This window comes from Euprymna scolopes, chromosome 46, assembly GCF_053919585.1.
Source record: "Euprymna scolopes isolate OS-2025 chromosome 46, ASM5391958v1, whole genome shotgun sequence".
Classification (NCBI taxonomy): Eukaryota; Metazoa; Mollusca; class Cephalopoda; order Sepiida; family Sepiolidae; genus Euprymna; species Euprymna scolopes.
In genome coordinates, this window is record NC_136527.1 from 218,738,172 (window position 1) to 218,753,089 (window position 14,918).

The 14,918-nt window shown below is 33.3% G+C and overlaps 1 protein-coding gene across 1 annotated transcript in view; it reads right to left on the minus strand.

Moving 5' to 3' along the window:
• The window catches only part of LOC145271079 (uncharacterized), a 128,041-nt gene that overhangs the window by 30,218 nt on the left and 82,905 nt on the right, over positions 1 to 14,918 (minus strand). Inside the window, exon 2 of the mRNA XM_080126623.1 lies at positions 7,629 to 7,700. The gene's annotated coding sequence lies outside the window, so the exon portion shown is untranslated. The remainder of the gene's footprint in view (positions 1 to 7,628; positions 7,701 to 14,918) is intronic.

Consider the following 14,918-nt stretch of genomic DNA (forward strand, 5'->3'; position numbering starts at 1 on the left):
TTACAATTTTTTAATAAATATTTTCATTTAAATTTTTTTTAAATAAGATTTTTGATGAGAGATTTTTAAAATAAATATGTTTATTTACAATTTTTGATATTTTTAATTAATTATTTTTAATATAAATAATTTTATTAAACATTTTTAAAATAAATATACTTATTTACAATTTTTTAATAAATATTTTCATTTAAATTTTTTTTTAAATGAATATTTTTCATGAGAGATTTTTAAAATAAATATGTTTATTTACAACTTGTTAGTGAATATTTTCATTTAAATTTTTTTTTAAATAAAGATTTTTATTAAAGATTTTTAAAATAAATATGTTTATTTACAATTCTTCATATTTTTAATTAATTATTTTTAATATAAATAATTTTATTAAACATTTTTAAAATAAATATACTTATTTACAATTTTTAATAAGTATTTTTATTTAAATTTTTTTTTAAATAAATATTTTTGATGAGAGATTTTTAAAATAAATATGTTTATTTACATCTTTTTTAATAAATATTTTCATTTACATTTTTTTTAAATAAAGATTATTATTAAAGATTTTTAAAATAAATATGTTTATTTACAATTTTTTAGTGAATATTTTCATTTAAATTTTTTTTAAATAAAGATTTTTATTAAAGATTTTTAAAATAAATATGTTTATTTACAATTTTTCATATTTTTAATTATTTGTAATATAAATAATTTTATTAAAGATTTTTAAAATAAATATACTTATTTACAATTTTTTAATAAGTATTTTTATTTGAATGTTTTAAAAATAAATATTTATGATGAGAGTTTTTTAAAATAAATATGTTTATTTACAACTTTTTAATGAATATTTTCATTTAAATTTTTTTTTTAAATAAAGATTTTTATTAAAGATTTTTAAAATAAATATGTTTACTTGCAATTTTTAATATTTTCATTAATATATTTTTAAAATAAATTATTTTATTAAACAGTTTTAAAATAAATATGCTTATTTGCATTTTTTAATATTTTACTTAATATATTTTTAAAATAAATTATTTTATTAAACAGTTTTAAAATAAAAACGCTTATTTGTATTTTTTAATATTTTAATTTGTATATTTTTAAAATAAATTATTTTATTAAACAGTTTTAAAATAAATACGTTTATTTGCATTTTTTAATATTTTAATTTATATATTTTTAAAATAAACTATTTTATTAAACAGTTTTAAAATAAATTATTTTATTAAACAGTTTTAAAATAAAAACGCTTATTTGCATTTTTTAATATTTTAATTAATATATTTTTAAAATAAATTATTTTATTAAACAGTTTTAAAATAAATACGTTTATTTGCATTTTTTAATATTTTAATTTATATATTTTTAAAATAAACTATTTTATTAAACAGTTTTAAAATAAATTATTTTATTAAACAGTTTTAAAATAAAAACGCTTATTTGCATTTTTTTATATTTTAATTAATATATTTTAAAAATAAATTATTTTATTAAACAGTTTTAAAATAAATTATTTTATTAAACAGTTTTAAAATAAAAACGCTTATTTGTATTTTTTAATATTTTAATTTATATATTTTTAACATAAATTATTTTATTAAACAGTTTTAAAATAAATACGTTTATTTGCAATTTTTGATATTTTCATTAATATAATTTTATAATGAATAATTTTTTTAAACATTTTAAAAATAAATATGTCTATGTACAATTTTAATAAATATTTTCATTAAATTATTTTTAAATAAATAATTTTGTTAAACATGTTGTTAAACATAAATATGCTTATTTTTTAATAAAGATTTTCATTTAAATTTTTTTTAAATAAAGATTTTTATTAAAGATTTTTAAAATAAATATGTTTATTTACAATTTTTCATACTTTTAATTAATTATTTTTAATATAAATAATTTTATTAAACATTTTTAAAATAAATATACTTATTTACAATTTTTTAATAAGTATTTTCATTTGAATGTTTTAAAAATAAATATTTTTGATGAGAGATTTTTAAAATAAATATGTTTATTTACAACTTTTTAATGAATATTTTCATTTAAATTTTTTTTTTAAATAAAGATTTTTGATGAGAGATTTTTAAAATAAATATGTTTATTTACAATTTTTGATATTTTTAATTAATTATTTTTAAACTTAGGTCCCTGACATGCAGAAGTTCATATATTCATAAGCTTAGGTCTCTGATAGTAGCCCCCTACATCAAATTGGCAATGTTAGTCAGTTGCCGTCTCTGAGCCACATTCGACTGTGTACTGTCCCCAACTCAAAACTGTCCATAACTATCACAAAATTCATTGACACTCCTAAAACTGCCCTTAAACTAACTCTAAACATATTGACCTCCATTGTTCGGTCCTTTGTTGCTGTTTACTATCATATCTTGATTAACAATCCTATTTTAGTTCTCTTTTATGTGCATTGGTGAACAACTTCCCGTCTTTGTTTTGCTGATAAACATATTTCCTTGTTTTTTGTTATATTTTTTTTCTTTTTTTAAATTCCTAACACTTTTTTGGGAGGGGGGGGGGTGAGCGTCGATAGTATCACAAAAACGCACAAGAGGAGGAGGAAAGACTTGTTCCAGCTTGCCGCGTGTCTACTAACCCAGTAATCTATTCATTATTTACTGATCCGTCAATGCACGAGCATTTAATTGGTGATTGGTTTGGGGGTAAAAATGTAATTAAAAAAAATATATATTTAATTTTTTACCACTTTTTCGAATACAAACTATATGTTAAGGTTGGTTATTTTTGTTTTACGGCATATCAACCCTTTTCAGGTTATTTAATGCCGAATCCAAAGATTTCAAAGAAAAAATTCTTTTATTAGAATTTATTTATTGTTTTCAAGCCGGTTTCTATTTAACCCATAGTTGGGACCCTAACAGGTACTACCACTCCGAGTCAGAGTGGACCAGGGAGCAATTCGTAGCCTCATAGGAGATGTCCTTTTCTCTTCCCTGCAACCTCTATCTCACAGAAGAGATGTTGCGAGTTTGTGTCTGCTTTATCGTTATTTTCATGGAAAGTGTTCGACTGAGCTTCAGTCTATGGTCCCCCCTCGCCAAACTTTCACAAGAAACACTCGTCTAGCTGAAAACACTATCAATAATTTCCCCCCCCTCTTTATCTATGCCTAAACCTAAACGTAGATTCCATGAACAAAGCTTCTTTCTTAGAACTGCACGCCTGTGGAATTGTCTTCCGTTTTCCTGCTTTCTGGCTGATTACAATATGGTTGTTTTCAAGTCTAACGTAAACAAGTTGGATGGAATACTGCTGCCATATCTGGGCAGGAGCTGCTAAAAACAGCCTATCCTGCCTTGACAGAGTACAAAATAGACTTCGTGGCTTAGTGGGTGATGCCCTTTTCTCTTCCCTGCAACCTCTCTCCCACAGAAGAGATGTTGCGAGCCTATCTTTGTTTTATCGTTATTTCCATGGCAGGTGCTCGTCTGAACTCCAATCTTTGGTCCCCCCTCGCCAATCTTTCACGAAAAACACCCGTCTAGCTGAATCCACTGTGAAAAATTTTCCCCACTCTTTATCTGTGCCTAAATCAAAACGTAGATTCCATGAACAAAGCTTCTTTCTTAGAACTGCACACCTGTGGAACTCTGTTTCGTCTGCCTGCTTCCCACCTGACTACAACCTGGATGTCTTCTCAAGTCCAACGTAAACAAATTCCTGATGAACCGCCCCTAAAGTAAACACTTCATTAAATCTCCACACTAACGTACTGTACTTGCAATAACCCTTATCCCTGAGTGGCTTCCAGGCCTTGATAAGTGGTGACCACCGTATAAAAAAAAAAAGTTCTTGATGAGCCGTTCCATATAAGTTATCAAATTTACCGAATTGGTTACTATATTGTCCAATTTCTACTGTACACTCTTTAACCCTTATACTCGAGTGGCCTCTTGGCCTTGATAATGTGGTGATGCCTGTGTAAAAAAAAAAAAAAAAACGAGGGAAAAATTATTTGTTTTCCTTTCTTAAGATTTTAAAGTTGCTGGATGACGTCATAATTAGAAATGGCAAAATCACGAAATATTTCAAGTAATTGGATGCATTACCTTTAAATGAATATAGAGGGAAATATATATACCAAATATCTATGGTATAGCTGGAAATGTCTTCTCAATTATTAAATCATTTCTTTCTGATAGGTTTGTAAGAGTAGTAGTTGAGGGGCAGAAATCAGAAGCTCACAGTATTAATGCTGGAGTCCCTCAGGGGTCCATCCTGGGCCCAACTCTTTTCCTGATCTACATTAATGATCTTCCAAATCACACCCTTACATCATTTGTAGACATTTATGCTGACGACACTACCATTTATGGTAGCACATCTAAGACAGTAAACGACCAAGTTCTCTCCAATTCTCTCTCCTCTGATCTTGAGCACGTAGTACAATGGGGAAAGGAGTGGCTGGTTACTTTTAATGCATCTAAAACCAAGCTTCTCTCTTTACATCATCAACATTCTGATCCACATTTGGCATCAATTGAAATGAATGGCTCTCGTCTTCAGGAGGCGTCAAGTTTTGACAAGCTTCTGGGCTTGTCCATTACTCCTGATCTTAAATGGAACACGTACATCTAATCTGTTGCCAAGGCCGCTGGAAAAATGGTGGGATCTTTCTATCGATCCGGTAAATATCTCACTGCTGATGCTATTCTCTATCTATATAAGAGCCAGGTACGTCCAAGGATGGAATACTGTTGCCACATCTGGGCAGGAGCTGCTAGAAAGGACTTGTCCTGCCTTGATAGAGTTCAAAATAGACTTCGTAGCCTCGTAGGAGATGTCCTTTTCTCTTCCCTGCAACCTCTATCTCACAGAAGAGATGTTGCGAGTTTGTCTCTGATGTATCGTTAAATGAATACAGAGAGAAATATATATATCAAATATCTATAAAAGTGAACGTGTCTGTGTATCTGTTTGTCTGTCTGTGTGTGTGTACATTTCCCTATGCAATAACTCTGCCAATTTTAAGTCTACAGACTCGAAATTTGATATACAGGGTACTGAGATTTGGGAAAATCTATGTGATCGGTTTTCAGCCAGAAATTTGGCTGTTAAGGTTACTATATTGTCCAATTTCTACTGTACACTCTTTAACTCTTATCCTCGAGTGGCCTCTTGGACTTGATAATAACGTAAACCTGACAACAATTAAAAAATAGTTTTATACTTAATTTGACGAAGTTCCCACCACGTACGTTTACTACGCTATAAATCACATTGGCTAATGTATACTCATTAACCCTTATCCTCGAGTGGCCTCTGGGCCTTGATAAGTGGTGACTCCTGTGTAAGAAAAAAAAAAAAAAAAAAAAAAAAAAGGGTGGCTCCACACTCCTCAACGCCCGCTTTTTTTTTTTTTTTTTTTTTTACACGGTGGTCACCACTTATCAAGGCACGGAAGCCACTCAGGGATAAGGGTTATTGCAAGTACAGTATGTTAGTGTTTTTTTTTTTTTTTTTTTTTTTTTTTTTACACAGTGATCACCACTTATCAAGGCCCGGAAGCCACTCAGGGATAAGGGTTATTGCAAGTACATCACGTTAGTGAGGAGATTTTATGAAGTGTTTAATTAGGGGGGCGGTTCATTAGGAATTTGTTAACATTAGACTTGAAGAAATCCAAGTTGTAGTCCGGAGGGAAGCAGGCAGCGTCCCCCACTAAACCACGAAGTCTATTTTGTACTCTGTCAAGGCATGATAGGCTGTTTTTGGCAGCTCCTGCCCAGATATGGCAACAGTATTCCATCCTTGGCCGTACTTGGCTTTTATATAGATAGAGAATTGCATCAGTAGTGAGATATCTTCTGGAGCGGTAGAAGGATCCCACCATCTTTCCTGCGACCTTGGCAACAGACTTGATGTACGTGTTCCATTTCAGATCAGGAGTAAAGGTCAAACCCAGAAGCTTGTCAAAACACGGGGCCTCACCCAGACGAGAGCCATCCATCACAATTGATGCCAGCTGGGGATCAGAGCGCTGACGAGTACCTCCCAGAGCAAAGGACGGTTCACAGTGTCAAAGGCCTTGGCAAGATCTACATTTTAGATTTGATGAAGTGTTTACTTAAGGGGGGGGGGCGGTTCATTAGGAATTTGTTAACATTGGACTTAAAGACATCCAAGTTGTAGTTAGGTGGGAAGCAGGCAGACGGAACAGAGTTTTTGAAGAAAAATTTTTAATAGAATATATTTGTTGTTTTCAAGTTGGTTTCTACTTAACCCATAGTTGGGACCCTAATAGCTACTACCACTCCAGGTCAGAGTGGACCTGGGAGCAATGACAATTAAAGAGTGGCTCCGCACTCCCCAAAGCCTGCAACAATATGTTCAATAAAAACCATTAATTTTTATATTCGACTTCGTCTTGGTGCTGATTTTGTTTGTCATATTCCAAAAATCATGTAAATTGGTGCTGATTTTGTTTGTCAAAATTCAGAGTATAAATAAATTTGTACAATGTATGTACCCGTGACAAAACAAAAATATCATATTCCAAAAATCATGTAAATTGGTCAAGTACTTTTAGAAAGAAGTCAGCGAAATGTTATGTTCTGTCTGTCCTTGTGGCCATGTGGGATGGAGCACACGCTTCTGTTCAGGATTCTGTTTGCTATTTGCCAAAACTGGTGGGAACCAAGCCGCTGCTCAGCTACTTTGGACTTAACAACTCTCTTGGATTCTTTATATTTTTCAGAAATTATTACTTTGTTTTAATTAATAAAATATTTCTTTTATTGATTTGAATAAACCTAGAACCCCACTTGTACCCTTTTTTCTTTTTTCTAAATGGTGAGTAGATAATACAGTGGATGTGTTATCGGCAGCTCCAGTAACTCTCGCTTCTCCTTTTTTGTCCCTCAGTCCTCATTCAATGAGTGATTTTTCTAACAAAGGGTGAAGAAAAAGCTGCTTAAAGGTAGGTAGTACTTGGTGACCAGTAGTCTGAGATGTCGGAAATTTTTCTGTCTCTGTCTGTCCTTGTGGCCATGTCACTAGTAAGGGTGCTGGAGGTAAACGTTTGTCTGGGCTGACGTTATCCGCCTGATAGTCAGGGACCCGAACCTTGGATTAACCACTAAGGAGGCTGTCCTATCAGCAGGCGCAAAGTACTGGGACTGCTGTATTGCCATTTGGTGAATGGATCTGGACCATGCAGTAGTCTTTGGTGGGGCCTCTCGATGCCATACTAGTGGGTAATTGTTACGGCTTTACCTTTTCGTGTGCTACAAAAAAAAAAAATTTTCCTGTCTTTTTCTCTCTTACTTTCCCTCTCTGTACTGCTCTAACCAAGTATGCCGACCTATTCCACAAACCCCCAAACCTCAACATGAAATATATCCAGAGTCTTCAAGTCCAATGTTAACAAATTCCTAATGAACCGCCCCCTTAAGTAAACACCTCAGTAAATCTCCTCACTAACTTAATGTACTTGCAATAACCCTTATCCCTGAGTGGCTTCCGGGCCTTGATAAGTGGTGATCACTGTGTAAAAAAAAAAAAAAGGTGAACATTAAAAAAAAACAGGGCAAAAACTGTATTAATCGTAAGATCATTAAAAATAACAAACTCACCAGGTGAAACCGCTTCGTTGTTGGTAATATTTGTTCAATTTGTCCATTCCATAGAAGAACTTGGTCCGCTACCTGCAAAAAAAAAAAATAAAAAATAAATAAATAAATAACAGTGTTAGCTAATAACCGGGCAATGCCGGATAGAAAGCATTTATTGTCTATCTACCTGTCTATGAGAGGCGTGCAATAAGTAATGCCCCTGACTCACTTCTAGTTGTCTGATCTAGCTGAAATTTTGCATGTGCAATGATTTATATCTCTACAGGTTATGTGGCAAATTACAGCTCTGAACTTATTGTAGTTTCTGTTTTACAGGTGTTTGAACTGAGTCAGGTGTGAAATGGAGCCTGTTGAATGTCGAGCAGTGATCCGGTTTTTTGTATTTGAAAGGACGCACACCACAGGAGACTTTTGATGAAATGAAAAAAACTTATGCTGATAATGCCCCGTCATATGACCTTGTAAAACGCTGGCATCGTGAATTCAAACATGGCCGGAAGTCTGTGGAAACAGCTCCCAGACCTGGTCACTCCCCGTCTGCCATTGATGAGGCATCTGTCCGTCAAGTTGAGGCTGTCATTTTGGAAGATCGGCGCATTACTATTCGCCAAATAGCTCAAGATGTCAAGATTAGTATTGGGTGTGTGGAAACTATCATTCATGACCATTTGCATATGCATAAGGTGTCTGCCAGATGGATTCCCAGGTTGCTCACACCATTCCAGAAGCAAGAACACGTTGAGTGCTCGAGGATGAATTTGGAGATGTGCCAAGAAGATGAGTCAAAGTTTTTCAAAAGACTGATTACACAAGATGAAACCTGGGTCCATCACTATGATCCAGAGACCAAAGTCCAGTCAACACAGTGGAAGCACTTGGACTCACCACCTCCAAAGAAAGCAAGGGTGCAGCCCTCCGTTGGCAAGGTCATGCTCACAGTCTTCTGGGACCAGGACGGAGTAGTGATGAAAGATTTCCTGGCAAAGGGTACCACAATTACAGGAGCTTATTATGCTTCACTTTTGAGGAAATTAAGGGAAGCTATCAAAATCAAGAGGCGGGGCAAGATCAGCAAAGGTACCCTCCTCCTGCAGGACAATGCTCCGGTCCACAACTCGCATGTCACCAGATCAGAAGCATGGGCATGTGGTTATGAAATCTTTCCCCATCCTCCCTACTCTCCTGACCTTGCACCCTCTGACTTTTACCTCTTCCAAGCCATGAAGTTGTTTTTGAAAGGAAGGCGTTTTCCAGATGATGCAGCCTTGATTTCTGAAGTCACGTCGTGGTTGGAGGACCAACCTGGGGTGTTCTACAAAAACGGTCTCCAGAGCTGCATCAAACGATGGGAGAAATGCATAACTCTGAGTGGTTCCTATGTAGAGAAAGACTAATAACTGTGCCAAGTTTTGTTGCTCTCCTGCTATGGGAAGTGGGTCAGGGGCATTACTTATTGCACGCGCCTCGTATCTGTCTTTTTTTTTTTTTTTTTCCAATCTTCATCCCCAAACAAGACATAATGCCACTTTGATGTAGGGGGCTACTATCCGGGGACATAACTTGCAGGAATACTATGTGGGGAGTTGAGCAGCAAGATGTCTGTTCACATTACACTTGAACTTCTGCATGTCAGTACAGTTGGTGAAGCAGTCTAGCAGTTCTGGGGAAGAAACTATTGGAGTAGAAGGCTTTCTTATGTCTTTGGCTCTCCATTGTATAGAGAGGGGAGGGCTTTGCTGCTTGACAGGTTTGTCAGAGGTATTTTTGTCGAGGGGTTAGAAGGCTTTCTTATGTCTCTGGATCTCTACTGTGTAGGGAGGGGACTTTTCTGACTGTCGGGTTTTTGAGACTAACAATTACGTCGAGGGGGTACAAGCGCTTGTCTTTCATCAGAGCATTCACCATTAAAATATTTGTAACTTAATCAAACCCGGAACTCTTGACACATCTGCTTGGCCTACTTCTCATGCAACTTACCTGTCACCCAGTTTGATTAATTGTTAACCCGACCCTTTGACCTCTGCACTAGCAGTGTCAGAAATTTCGTGAAAATAGCGAATAATTCCACCCCATCTTTCCAAGCTTATAACTCCTCGAAAAATGTAATTCAAGCCCTAGTTTTTTTTTTCAATTAAAGGAGCAAGGACCAAGGTTTTATTAAAAAAAAAAAAAGAAAAAACAAATAACGTGGTTTAAAAAAAAGGTTTTAAACTTCAAACTTTACAGGTAAAATTCTAAAAGAACACTATGTTTTTTTTTTTTTAAATTTGAATATATTATGTATTGACCTTTTCTCTTCAATTTGTGAGTAAATTAATTATTTACTTTCGGGTTACTAAATTACGTATTTACTTTTTAATAGACACTTAAAAATTGGGATGGGGGGGGTCGTGAATTTAAAAAAAAAACGTTTGTCTAAAATATTATATTCGATTTATTGGAAAGAGCATAAAATTTCACATTGACCTTGAAAATATCGTAAAAATAGAATCAATAGAAAAATTTTGATAGATTTTTAATTGAAAAATATTGAGTTCGGAAAATTCATTACTGTTTTAAAAAAAAAAAAAATATTTCTATTACTTTTAAAACAACTTTAATAATTTATTTTGGAAGTATAATCCATAAAGAAAATAAACAACCCACTTTTAACGGAGAAATTACGAGATTTTTATATTTTATTCGCAGTTTCGTGTTAGGGGTGTCAAAAATTCCTACAAAAATTCCGATACTGCTACCTCTGCACCTGTATGCTTGCTTAAATCCGTTGCTTTCTCATGATTCAAAAATCTCCATTTTTTTTTATTGCAGGCTCTCTCTACCGTGCTAGAAAGTTATTTACGTCTGAAAGTATCCAGCACCTTTACAAGGCCACCATTCACCAGCCAAGTACGTCCAAGGATGGAATACTGCTGCCACATCTGGGCAGGAGCTGCTACAAACAGCCTATCCTGCCTTGACAGAGTACAAAATAGACTTCGTAGCTTAGTGGGAGATGCCCTTTTCTCTACCCTGCAACCTCTCTCCCACAGAAGAGACGTTGGGAGTCTATCCTTGTTTTATCGTTATTTCCATGGCAGGTACTCGTCTGAACTCCAATCTCTGATCCCCCCCTCGTCAATCTTTCACGAAAAACACCCGTCTAGCTGAATCCACTGTGAAAAATTTCCCCCACTCTATATCTGTGCCTAAATCAAAACGCGGATTCAATGAACAAAGCTCCTTTCTTAGAACTGCACGGCCGTGGAACTCTGTTCCTTCTGCCTGTTTCCCATCCGACTACAACTTGGATGTCTTCAAATCCATAGTATCGAGTGTTTGGTGAGAGCAGCAAAAATGGCAAACGTGAGAGAATCACATATTTTGAGTCTCGATAATCGCTTAAAAAAAAAAGTAAACGAAATATTGGTATAAACGTATCCCATAGATGTTAATTTTCTTTTTGCAACTAACCATTATTTAGAAAGCCATTCTTAACATGGCACGGAGGTTTCTTAACTATTCTGTATTTTCACCTAACAATGTAATAAATTGAAAATTATGCAGAATACGGACCGTGCTGAAATAATAACATTATTTAGAAAGCCATTCTTAACATGGCCAGGATGTTGTTTAACTATTCTGTACTTTCACCTAACAATTTAATAATTTGATAATTATGCAGAATACGGACCGTGCTGCAATAATAACATTATTTAGAAAGCCATTCTTAACATAGGGAGGGTGTTTTGTAACTATTCTGTACTTTCACCTAACAATTGTATAAATTGATAATTATGCAGAATACGGACCGTGCTGAAATAATAACGTTCTTATTTAGAAAGCCATTCTTAACATGGGGAGGATGTTTTGTAACTATTCCGTACTTTCATTTAACAATTTAATGAATTGGTAATTATGCTAGAACACGGATCATCCTGAAATAATAACATTATTTAGAAAGCCATTCTTAACATGGGTAGGATGTTTTGTAACTATTCTGCACATTCAACTAACAATTTAAAAAATTGATAATTATGCAGAATACGGACCGTGCTGAAATAATAACATTATTTAGAAAGCCATTCTTAACATGGGGAGGATGTTTTGTAACTAATCTGCACATTCAACTAACAATTTCATAAATTGCTACTTATGTAGAATACGGACAGTGCTGAAATAATAACATTATTTAGAAAGCCATTCTTAACATGGGGAGGATGTTTTGTAACTAATCTGCACATTCAACTAACAATTTAATAAATTGATAATTATGTAGAATACGGACCGGGCTGAAATAATAACATTATTTAGAAAGCCATTCTTAACATGTCGAGGATGTTTTGTAACTATTGGGTAGTTTCACCTAACAATTTAATAAATTGATAATTATGCAGAATACGGACCGTGCTGAAATAATAACGTTAATTAGAAAGCCATTCTTAACATGGGGAGGATGTTTTGTAACTATTCTTTAGTTTCACATAACAATTTAATAAATTGACAATCATGCAGAATACACACCGTGCTGAAATAATAACGTTAATTAGAAAGCCATTCTTAACATGGGGAGGATGTTTTGTAACTATTCTGTAGTTTCACCTAACAATTTAATAAATTGGTAATTATGCTAGAACACGGATCATCCTGAAATAATAACATTATTTAGAAAGCCATTCTTAACATGTCGAGGATGTTTTGTAACTATTGTGTAGTTTGACCTAACAATTTAATAAATTGATAATTATGCAGAATACGGACCGTGCTGAAATAATAACGTTAATTAGAAAGCCATTCTTAACATGGGGAGGATGTTTTGTAACTATTCTGTAGTTTCACCTAACAATTTAATAAATTGACAATTATGCAGAATACGGACCGTGCTGAAATAATAACGTTAATTAGAAAGCCATTCTTAACATGGGGAGGATGTTTTGTAACTATTGTGTACTTTCACCTAACAATTTAATAAATTGACAATTATGCAGAATACGGACCGTGCTGAAATAATAACGTTAATTAGAAAGCCATTCTTAACATGGGGAGGATGTTTTGTAACTATTGTGTACTTTCACCTAACAATTTAATAAATTGACAATTATGCAGAATACGGACCGTGCTGAAATAATAACGTTAATCTGAAAGCCATTCTTAACATGGGGAGGATGTTTTGTAACTATTGTGTACTTTCACCTAACAATTTAATAAATTGACAATTATGCAGAATACGGACCGTGCTGAAATAATAACGTTAATTAGAAAGCCATTCTTAACATGGGGAGGATGTTTTGTAACTATTGTGTACTTTCACCTAACAATTTAATAAATTGACAATTATGCAGAATACGGACCGTGCTGAAATAATAACGTTAATTAGAAAGCCATTCTTAACATGGGGAGGATGTTTTGTAACTATTGTGTACTTTCACCTAACAATTTAATAAATTGACAATTATGCAGAATACGGACCGTGCTGAAATAATAACGTTAATTAGAAAGCCATTCTTAACATGGGGAGGATGTTTTGTAACTATTGTGTACTTTCACCTAACAATTTAATAAATTGACAATTATGCAGAATACGGACCGTGCTGAAATAATAACGTTAATTAGAAAGCCATTCTTAACATGGGGAGGATGTTTTGTAACTATTGTGTACTTTCACCTAACAATTTAATAAATTGACAATTATGCAGAATACGGACCGTGCTGAAATAATAACGTTAATTAGAAAGCCATTCTTAACATGGGGAGGATGTTTTGTAACTATTCTGTAGTTTCACCTAACAATTTAATAAATTGACAATTATGCAGAATACGGACCGTGCTGAAATAATAACGTTAATTAGAAAGCCATTCTTAACATGGGGAGGATGTTTTGTAACTATTGTGTACTTTCACCTAACAATTTAATAAATTGACAATTATGCAGAATACGGACCGTGCTGAAATAATAACGTTAATTAGAAAGCCATTCTTAACATGGGGAGGATGTTTTGTAACTATTGTGTACTTTCACCTAACAATTTAATAAATTGACAATTATGCAGAATACGGACCGTGCTGAAATAATAACGTTAATTAGAAAGCCATTCTTAACATGGGGAGGATGTTTTGTAACTATTGTGTACTTTCACCTAACAATTTAATAAATTGACAATTATGCAGAATACGGACCGTGCTGAAATAATAACGTTAATTAGAAAGCCATTCTTAACATGGGGAGGATGTTTTGTAACTATTGTGTACTTTCACCTAACAATTTTTAATAAATTGACAATTATGCAGAATACGGACCGTGCTGAAATAATAACGTTAATTAGAAAGCCATTCTTAACATGGGGAGGATGTTTTGTAACTATTGTGTACTTTCACCTAACAATTTAATAAATTGACAATTATGCAGAATACGGACCGTGCTGAAATAATAACGTTAATTAGAAAGCCATTCTTAACATGGGGAGGATGTTTTGTAACTAATCTGCACATTCAACTAACAATTTCATAAATTGCTACTTATGTAGAATACGGACAGTGCTGAAATAATAACATTATTTAGAAAGCCATTCTTAACATGGGGAGGATGTTTTGTAACTAATCTGCACATTCAACTAACAATTTAATAAATTGATAATTATGTAGAATACGGACCGGGCTGAAATAATAACATTATTTAGAAAGCCATTCTTAACATGTCGAGGATGTTTTGTAACTATTGGGTAGTTTCACCTAACAATTTAATAAATTGATAATTATGCAGAATACGGACCGTGCTGAAATAATAACGTTAATTAGAAAGCCATTCTTAACATGGGGAGGATGTTTTGTAACTATTCTTTAGTTTCACATAACAATTTAATAAATTGACAATTATGCAGAATACGGACCGTGCTGAAATAATAACGTTAATTAGAAAGCCATTCTTAACATGGGGAGGATGTTTTGTAACTAATCTGCACATTCAACTAACAATTTCATAAATTGCTACTTATGTAGAATACGGACAGTGCTGAAATAATAACATTATTTAGAAAGCCATTCTTAACATGGGGAGGATGTTTTGTAACTAATCTGCACATTCAACTAACAATTTAATAAATTGATAATTATGTAGAATACGGACCGGGCTGAAATAATAACATTATTTAGAAAGCCATTCTTAACATGTCGAGGATGTTTTGTAACTATTGGGTAGTTTCACCTAACAATTTAATAAATTGATAATTATGCAGAATACGGACCGTGCTGAAATAATAACGTTAATTAGAAAGCCATTCTTAACATGGGGAGGATGTTTTGTAACTATTCTGT